Genomic DNA, 8,206 nt, shown 5'->3' on the forward strand with positions numbered 1-8,206 from the left:
AGTTCAGGCTGCCCTCGAACTCTTAATGATCCTCCTGCCTCAGCCTCCCAAGTGCTGGGATTACAGTCTGTGCCACCACACCGGCTCTTTTTTATTTTTTGAGGCAGGGTCTCCCTATGCAGTCCAGACTGCCCTTGAACTCATTATGTATACTAGGCTGTCTTGAACTTATGGTGATCCTTCTGCCTCAGCCTGCCAAGTGCTGGGATTACAAGGGTGCATAATTTTTTTTTTTGAGATAGGGTCTTACTAAGTCACTAAGTTGCCCAGGTTGGGCTCTAACTTGTGATCCTCCTGCTTCAGCCTCTCTGTATGCAGAGATTACGGCTGTGCACTCCACGTTTGGTCATTTCCTTAAATTTTTGACAGAGTTCCTTGTGCTCCTTTTCTTTAACCATCAGCTCATTGGGCTGGGGATATAGCTTAGCAGCAGAAGCACCTGCTTGGCAAGGCTGAGGTCATGAGTTTGACTAGCAGTACCAAAACAAAACAAAACAAAACAAACAAAAAAAAACCACGCCAGCTCATTAATGGCATAAATTAAACAATGTAAAACTAAAAATAAAAGCAGCATAAAGCCATCTCTCAACTAAAGTCACTCCAGTGGACAAATGATTAAGTCTGGCTGCAAGTCATGAGACAATTGTTCGTTTGATCCCCTCCACCTGGTGCTTTTGATTCTTGCATTCATTGTATGAACTTCTCACATTGAAAAAAGTATCTTTTAAATGTTAACTACTTATCAATTTTTTAAACTGTAGAGACAGGCCACACACTTCCCGCGACATAAACCTTTTGTAACATCTTTCCCTTGGTGGAAAAAGCAGGTGGAAGGTAGTGGAAAGAGACTTGCACTCGAATCCTGCCCACCAGTACACCTGCTGTTTCTGAGCTATGGTGGCCCCGGCTGTCATGTGGTCACTAAGACTGGAAGGGAGGGAGAAGCACCTTCCTGCTTCTGCCTTGATATGATCCAGCTTGACGTGACCACAGCCATCTTGGGTGTAACTGCCTACTGCCAGCCAGGTAGCGCTTGGACCCATCCCCAACCCTGTAGGATAAATGAAGTTATGAGGATAGCACACTGTGTGCTGCTGGCTGCTGACACCCGGACTGTTTCTTAACTGATCAGGAATCGAACTCAGGACCTTGCACTTGCCAGGCAGGCGCTGTACCACTGAGCTATATCCCCGGCCCTCTTAACTGACATCTAACCTGCTATGTGTTAATATTTGAGAAAAGCCAGGTACTTTCCAGTTGGCTGCAGCCCAACTTGGTCTAGCTTAGCATACAAACGCCTTCTTCCTGTTTTGGGGCACAGCGGTCCTCCTGTCTTGCTGCCAAGCACACTTCTTTTTAAATTCTGATCCTGGAAATTGAACCCAGAGCCTTTGCAGTGAGCAGCACCCTCAGCCCTTTTGTTTTTTGTTTTGAGACAAGATTTTGTTAAATCACTAAGTTGCCCAAACTAGACCCCAACTTCAATCCACCTGCCTCAGCCTCCCGTAGGAGGTGTGGGCCATCACACCTGGCTGCCAGGCCCTCTTCTGGCTGAGTTGTACTCTGTGGGGTCCTGGATCCGTCTGCCTGTCTCTGGTCTCTCAGCGCCTTCCCCCTTGGGCGACCAGTTCCCTCTCACACACTGGTTTTTCCAGATCATCCCAGCTCTCAGCAGGTTCCAGGCCCCTGCCTCTGGCACCATCAGAACACGCATGACCGGAAAGACCACAGGGAGATGCAGAGGATCGGCTCAGTGAATTCCAACAGAGGCAACACTGAATGCAGCTGTGGTTCTCAGAGAGGAACTGTGGGTGGCCTCAGCCCCTAGGGAGAGAGGGGAGCCACCAAGACAAGGGCAGCGGATTTGCTGGGAGTAGAAGACCCCAGTCCCCTCCACCACCCCAGGCAGCAGGAGTAAGGTGGGACCGGGAGGGGAAGCCCGGAAACACACGGGATGTCCAACCTGCGGAGTCACCTGTGCGTGAGCCCTCGCCCGTGTCCTCCCTGTTGGCATGGGGTCCCAGCAGCTTCCCCCACACCTGGCTCTGCCACTGTGGGGCTCCTCCTGCTCTGATACACCCCACTGGTTTGCCCAACTTGCTATCTTTTTTTTGGCATTTGAGATCTTTTGCATGTGGGGTGGGGGCAGGGTACATCCCATGCTCTTGGACCCCTGTCCCAGAAGGAAGAGGAAAGGGGTTATGGTTTTATCCTTTTGTGGGCTCTGCTGGACGAGGGCTTTGTGGGGATACTCCCTGGATCATCCCTCAAAAGAGCTGGGGCCCGAGTGCCCTGGTCGTGGCGGGGTTCCAGCTCTGCCCTCTAGCTCTTTGGCCTTGGTAAGGCAGGGACTCTCTTGTGACCTCAGCTTCCCTCTTCGTCTCCTGGGACAGAAAGAAACGCTGTGATGCAGTGACAGTGCCACGCACGGGCAGGGCAGGCCTGCCGGAGAGCACAGTGGAAACGCCGAGTCCCCCGGGTGAATGTTTGGGGCTGCAGGGCCTGGCATGGAGGAGGCAAGGCCCAGGGAGCGCTGGGGTGGACCGCGCATCTGGGGAAGGGTTGAAACCTGCCACATCCGGGTGACACGTGCCCCCCCGCCCGAGCAATGGCTCTCAGGTTGTCTGTGCCCTGGCGTCTGAAACATGCTCTGGAAAGGACACAATACAGATGGCAGTGGTGAGTGCCATGGCACATGCTTCTGACCCCAGGCACTTGGGCACGGGGCTGTGGAGCCCTGAGGCTGGGGGGTCGCAAGTTGAAGGCTATTCTGGGCAACATAGTGAGACCTTGACTCAAAAGCGAGCAAGCAAGCAAACAGCCTCAACAAGGGTGCCCGAGCCTTGAGGCCGCACTGCACCTCAGCGCCTGGGAAGCACCTTCCACACTGTTCACCTGTTTGGTTCTCCCCACAGCAGGCAGAGGGCCAGATCCTGACGAGCCTCGCTGGAGGCCCGCGCCGCTGTGCTCCTCCAGCTCCGCATGACCCTGTGTGAGGTTCGGATTCTCACCTCCAGCGTGGGTAGTGACAGGCTGTTGTGAGGGCTGAATGGGGGAAGGTCACGGAGCGCCAGCGTGGAGCGACTGCTTAATGGATTGTGACTTGCCTTTCCTCCCCAGCAGTGTGGGGGACGGAGCCCAGGGCTTTGTGCCGAGCTACATCTTCAGCCCTTTTAAAAAAAATCTTTAATTTTGAGACAGGATCTTGCTAAGTTGCTAAACTGCCCAGGCGGGGGCTCAAACTTCACATCCTCCTGCCTCAGCCTCCCAGAGTGCTGTGATGACAGCTAAGTGCCACCCCACCTGACTAATGGATGATAATTTAAGCGAAACAAAACCCATCTGAGGCAGGGTGCTTGGGTTTTAGAGTTGGTCCAAGGTCACCTGACTGATGGGGCGGGCAGATTTGGGTCTCCAGGTGTTTCGGTGGCGGAGCGCACAAGCCCCAGGGCCCACAGAGCTGCCCTCCTCTCAGGCTGCTCCTGGGCCACGTGACACTGTGTCCTCCTCGGCCTCATGACATTGTGCAAGTCACTGAGCCTTGGGTTTTCCTTATCTATACGATAGTGTTATTTCTCTTCAATGTCAGCCTTTGCACCTCCTGCCTCTGGACTTTTTAGGGTTGGGGTAAAAGCAGAAGCTATTTGGAAACAACCCTCTTCCTGTCCGGAGTGAGAACCTGAGCTCTGAGAGGCTAAGCCGTGCACCAGGTGTGGAGGGAGGCTGGGCAGGAGGAGGGCGGCTGTCACCTGAAGCCGGGGAGAGATTGTCCCTAATCTGAAGGACACAGGCTGTGGGCCCCTTGAGTGGTGGGGCCCTGGCTCTGCTCCCTGGGGAGGTGGGGGACCTCGGGGTGTCACTGGCGGCACACCCTGAAGGTCAAAGCTCAGTGGTTTCAAGTCTTGGTGAAGAATCCGGGCCTGCAGTGGGCGGGGGCAGCGGAGAAGGCTGGAGGTGCGGGGATCGGCGCCTCGGGATGCTGCGGTCCTTGTAGCAGGAGCCAGAGTGTGGGGAAGGCCAGGAGCTCCCTGCCCTTAGGCTCCATAGGCGACCCCAAGGGTCAGCGCTTAAGTGAGGGAGAGGGGCAGGGAAACACCATCCCGAGACTCAATTTCCCGCCAGCCCCGCAGGAGGAGGGCGGAGTCCTCCTGCTGGACTCTGTGGGATAGAGAGAAGGCTGTGTGTGCAGTGGAGTGCGTGTAGTCACAGGTTCAGGAGGAGGAGGTGGGCGAGGAGAGGGTGGTGCCGAGGGCCTCTGCTTTGGCCGAGGGTGAAGGGCGCCTCACTGCTATGGATGGAGGGTGGGTCCAGGGCAGCTCGGGGGCCACCCAGGGAGCCACGAAGTGATTACAGAACGGGGGGCGGGGCCTCTGCCTCAGTCCCCGCCTCCGGGCCCTCAAGGTACCTGTGTTTACCACCCATTCTAGGGAAGAATAGCCAGTGCCTCAGTTTACCACCATCTCTAACCCACAGCCAGGGCAGAGGGGGCGAGGGTCAGAATCTCCACCACAGCCATTCACTGAGCTGGCACAGGTGCGGCCCCGCCAACATCACCTGACTGAGCCCCACGCTGGGCCTGAGAGATATTCGAGGCCTGCGTCGCTCAGAAGGGGAAACTAAGCCGTGCAAAGGGCAGTGATTGGTTGGAGGCCAGAGCTACCTTTGGCAGAGTCAGGATTCACCCCAGCCACTGACCCTGAAGCCCACCTGTCCACACCACTCATCCACAACATCGGAGCCCTGGGCTCCTGGGTCTGTGTATCTCTCAATCTCCTTGGCTGCCACATGCAGGCAAACTGTACCTCTCTGTGCCTCGATTTCCGCATCTATAATACAAAGCACTGAGCTGGGCATGGTGGCGCACGCCTGTAATCCCAGCACTCGGGAGGCTGAGGCAGGAGGGTCGCCACAAGTTTGAGGCTACATAATGAGTTCATGGCCAACCTGGGCTACATAGTGAGAACTTGTCTCAAAAAACAGAAATAAAAAACCAAAAACGTCGGGCGTGGTGGCGCACGCCTATAATCCCAGCACCCGGGAGGCTGAGGCAGGAGGATCGTTGTGAGTTCGAAAACAGCCTGGGCTACAAAGTGAGCTCAAGGCCAGTCTGAACTGCATAGCGAGACCCTGTCTCAAAAATATAAAACAAAAACAAAAACAAAAACAAAACAAAGCACTGGACTCACCAGAGATCGCCAGGACCTGGCTCAGCTCCAGCCTTTGGGGGTCCTTCTCTGGCCCACTCTCTCCTGTTGAAGCCTGCACCTGGGGTGCAGGAGGGCTTGGATGTTACAGACTGGAGCAACAGTGCTGCCAGTGGCACTTCAGGGCAGTCACAGTCCCTCTCTGTAAAGGACTGTGCGGATTGAAACTAAACCACAGGATGCCCTCAGAGCACACAGTTTCACTGTGTGCATTTCTGATTTTTATCAGTGTGATGAGATAAAATCCCAGTCCTGACTCTTGGTCCTGTCTAGGTAGGGCGCCCCCAGCCCCAGACAGCCTGTGACCCTTGCTCCCAAACCTCAGGTGTCTTGATGTGACACCTGTCCCCTGCCCAGCCAGGAAGGCCTACTCAGTTTCTTTGTGTTTTCTGAGACAAGGTCTTGCTATATAGTCCAGGCTGGCCTTGATCTCAAGATCCTCCTGCCTCAGCCTCCCAAGTGCCAGGATTACAGGTGTGTGCCACCATACCTGGCTCCACTCAAATTTTTAAAGCCTTGCAGAGAAAGGAAAAGGTAAGAACACAAGTTTTCTGAAACGAGGAAAAATCCTAAAATAAAACAACAAGAAAAGCTACTCACGGTTGCCAGTGGCTGAACGGTGGGGTCTCCTCTCCACGGTTCTGAGCCCAGGTAAGAGCCGGCCCTGGTCCCACGCGGAGCTCCCGCTGAGCCGCTGCCCTCGGCCAGGTTTCTCTTGCTTTTGTACTTTCTCACAGATGAGTGAGTGTGAGCAGCCCTGGCCTTCCGTCCTCTTACCACTTCCCCTCTGGGCCCCCGTGCCACTCGGTTCTTGCCCTGCAGTTAATTACGTTCTTCCTCACCGGGGTGGCACATGGGTCTAGGCCCCCAGTCAAGGAATTTGGGTTCTAATCTAACCCAGATGGCCGGGCATGGTGGTGCACACCTGTAATCCCTGCACTCGGGAGGCTGAGGCAGGAGGATCTTGCGAGTTTGAGACCAGCCTGGGCTACAAAGTGAGCTCAAGGCTAGCCTAAACTGCATAGTGAGACCCTGTCTCAAAAAGACAAAAAAAAAAAAAAGACATAACCTAGATGTTAAGACGTTGAGCAACTCGCTTAAATTCCCTAACGCGGGGCTGGGGATATAGCTCAGCGGCATAAGCGCCTGCCTGGCAAGCGGTAGGTCCTGAGTTCGATTCCCGGTACCTTAAAAAAAAAAATTCCCTAACGCTTTGCCTGTTCACCTGCAGCATGGGGGCCGGGCACCAGTTTACATGGAAAGTAACTCCTTCCACTCTTGCGCCTCCTTTCGCCAGAGCTCTGAAATACCACTGCCTATGGTGCCAAGTGGACACCGGAAATGAGCTACGGGTGCTGCTGTGGGACAATACGGGGCAGCGGGGACTGTGCGTGCCAAAGGGGCCCGGTGACGCTCAGCCGCAGCGAAGCCTTCTCCCTCGAAAGTGCAGGCCCGACTGCCAGATGTTGCAAGGTTCCGGCAGATGTACTAAGTGTTCCAAGAGACGCTAAAAATGCAGCGTGACAGATTCGATTTTAGAATGGAAGGCACATGTGCTTAGTGCAACCTCAGTAGCAAAAAACAGAAACAAAAGACTGTCACACAAAACACCTTCTCAGCTTCTGTTTGTTAGAACTGTGTCCCTTAATTCCCGCTCTTGGGAATTACTCTGGCATTGCATCTCATAGGGGCCTAAGTACTTTCATACGTATTATTGGGTAAAATGTTTCCTGAGAATCTTTCTTCTGTGTCCTAAGGACACAAAGATGAGTAGGATAAGGTTTTTGCTCTCCTGGCCCCTGGCCTGTGATCACCATATCAGATTTTCTTACTAAGCACTCACCGCACCCCGGACCCTGAGGGATGGCTCAGGGCCTGCGCTTCTCCAGGAGGGAGATTTTGCCCCAAGATAGACCTGCCAGATTCAGCAAGTTAAATACCAGATAGTCACGTTTGACACAAACCTATACAAAAGTTATTTGGGGCCAAGCATGGTGGCACATGCCTATAATCCTAGCACAGGGAAGCTGAGGCAGGAGGATCTCCATGAGTTCAAGGCCAGCCTAGGCTACATAGTGAGTTCAAGGCCAGCCTGAACTACACAGCGAGACCCTGTCTCAAAAAAAACCAGAAATAAAATAAAATAAAATATGAGTGCTGGCTTTGGCGCACATAAACTAATAAAAGTTATTTGGGATTGGGTTGTAGCTCAGTGTAGAGTGCTTGTACAGGCCCTGGGGTCTATCTCCATACCACTGAAAAAAGGTTATTTGTTATTTATCTGAAAGTGAAACTTAACCAAGTGGTCTATGCTTTATCTGGCCCGCTGCTCCGGGGGACATTTGGTTCAGGACTCATTTTTTGGGTTGTTGGCAGGGAACTCCACTGACATCTAGTGGGTAGAGGCTGAGAATGTTGGTCAGTCTACACTGCAAGGGATACTGGGCAGCTCAAATCATTAACCAGCTGAGGTTGGCAGACCCTGCTGTAGGTGGAGCCTGGCCCCCATTGGTGCAAACCCCATCCACCGAGGTTAGGGTTGGAGGTTACCTTTGGTAATGAGACCCTTTGGGAGGCGCCGGGTGACGGGGATGGCCTCAGCCAAGAGCAAGGAATTGGCAGTGAGGAATGGGACACAGCGCTGTGTCAAGAGAGGACAAAGAACAGGGGGCAGGCAAGGGGGCCCTGCAGCCTCCGCCCCACTTTTGTAGACCCCGTGGAAGCCGAGGGATTGGAGACACCAGAGTGAGCGCTGGCCTTGGGGAAGCCCTGCTGGCCTTGGGGAAGCCCTGCTGTGGGGAACCAGGCGGAGGCTGTCAGTTTTCCCAGGGCCTGGCTCTCCCCTTTAGCTCTGTGAGGGTGAGTGAAGGAAGGAAGGAAGGAAGGAAGGAAGGAAGGAAGGAAGGAAGGAAGGAAGGAAAAGAAAGAAAGAAAGAAAGAAAGAAAGAAAGAAAGAAAGAGAAAGAAAGAAAAAGAAAGAAAGAAAGAAAGAAAGAAAGAAA

General features: G+C 53.7%; 1 protein-coding gene across 4 annotated transcripts in view; it reads right to left on the reverse strand.

Moving 5' to 3' along the window:
• Positions 1-5,981, reverse strand: part of Cnr2 (cannabinoid receptor 2 (macrophage)) — a 31,328-nt gene extending 25,347 nt beyond the window's left edge. For 3 of the 4 annotated variants that reach the window (XM_005394785.2, XM_013519500.1, XM_005394784.2), the window contains exon 1: positions 5,805-5,981. The gene's annotated coding sequence lies outside the window, so the exon portion shown is untranslated. Of the gene's footprint in view, positions 1-5,186; positions 5,266-5,804 lie in introns of all 4 variants that reach the window. The other variant, XM_013519502.1, reaches the window with a different exon arrangement.
• Between the last annotated feature and the right edge of the window lie 2,225 nt (positions 5,982-8,206).

Source organism: Chinchilla lanigera, unplaced genomic scaffold, assembly GCF_000276665.1.
Source record: "Chinchilla lanigera isolate Chin_1 unplaced genomic scaffold, ChiLan1.0 scaffold00051, whole genome shotgun sequence".
In the NCBI taxonomy this organism is placed as follows: Eukaryota; Metazoa; Chordata; class Mammalia; order Rodentia; family Chinchillidae; genus Chinchilla; species Chinchilla lanigera.